Source organism: Microtus oregoni, unplaced genomic scaffold, assembly GCF_018167655.1.
Source record: "Microtus oregoni isolate MIOR12 unplaced genomic scaffold, Mior012 000034F_ref0000314, whole genome shotgun sequence".
Classification (NCBI taxonomy): Eukaryota; Metazoa; Chordata; class Mammalia; order Rodentia; family Cricetidae; genus Microtus; species Microtus oregoni.
In genome coordinates, this window is record NW_024543093.1 from 17,107,895 (window position 1) to 17,109,140 (window position 1,246).

Below are 1,246 nucleotides of genomic sequence, written 5' to 3' on the forward strand. Positions count from 1 at the left end.
CTGATCTTTAAAATATATAAAGAACTTAAGAAATTTAACATCAAAAATACCAAATAATCCAATTAAAACTGGGGTACAGAGATAATTCTCAAAAGAAGACTTGCAAATGACTGGAAGACAATTCAGGAACTGCTCAACATCCTTGTCTATCAGCGAAATGCAAATCAAAATGATTCTGAGATACCATCTTACACCTGTCAGATTGGCTAAGATCATAAACACTGATGATAGCTGATGCTGGAGAGGATGTGGAATAAAGGGAACACTCCTCCATTGCTGGTGGGAGTGTGAACTTGTACAGCCATTTTAAAAATCAGTGATTTCTGAGAAAATTGGGAATCAAACTACCTCAAGACCCAGCAATACCTATCTGGGGCATATACCCAAAAGATTCAAAATCATAACACAAGGAAATTTCCTCAACGGTATTCATAACAGCATTATTTGTAAAAGGCACAACTTGGAAACAATGTAAGTGCCCCTAAACCAAAGAATGGATAAAGAAAATGTGCTAGCCTTTAGGCTGGTCAGCTGTCAGTGAGGCAACATGGGTCACCAGCAGCTCTACTTGAGTCACCCGTGGAAGTTCAACCAGGGATCTCATTCCTGCCATGTCTGCTCAAACCACCACGGTCTGATCCAGATATTGGTTGAACACGTGTTGTCAGTGTTTCCAGCAGTATGCAAAGGACATTGGCTTCATTAAGTTGGACTAAGCGACCTTGAATGGATTATTCAAGACTCTACCCAGTGAAACAGATCAACACTAGTCTTTGTACATAAGAATAAGAAGAATTGAAGACCTCAAAAGAAGAAAGAAAGAAAGAAAGAAAGAAAGAAAGAGAAAAAGTGCTACATTTACACAATGGAGTACTACTCAGCAGTAAAAAACAATGACATTTTGAAATTTGCATGAAAATGGATGGAACTAGAAAAAGAAACATTCTGAGTCAAATCAAAGTTATTTTTAAATGCAAGCCTCTCTCTCAAATCTAGTTTTTTGAGTGTTTGTTGTTGTTGCTATTTTATTTTATTATGGTCTTTTTTGTTAAAGTTTTGTGGGTTACTGAAAATTAATTTCATCCTGAAATCTAACTCAGTTTCCTTTCACATTCAATTGCTCATCATAGACTTAAGGACATTTGTTGAAGGAGCTACGGGCCTCTTCCCACAGCCCGGCTCCTGGCCAACAGCTAGCTTTACCCGAAATAACAACACATAAATTGTATTATTATTTTTTTTTTTG

General features: G+C 37.0%; 1 pseudogene; it reads left to right on the forward strand.

Moving 5' to 3' along the window:
* Positions 1 to 547: 547 nt before the first annotated feature.
* Positions 548 to 716, forward strand: LOC121432525 (annotated as a pseudogene).
* The last annotated feature ends 530 nt before the right edge of the window (positions 717 to 1,246 follow it).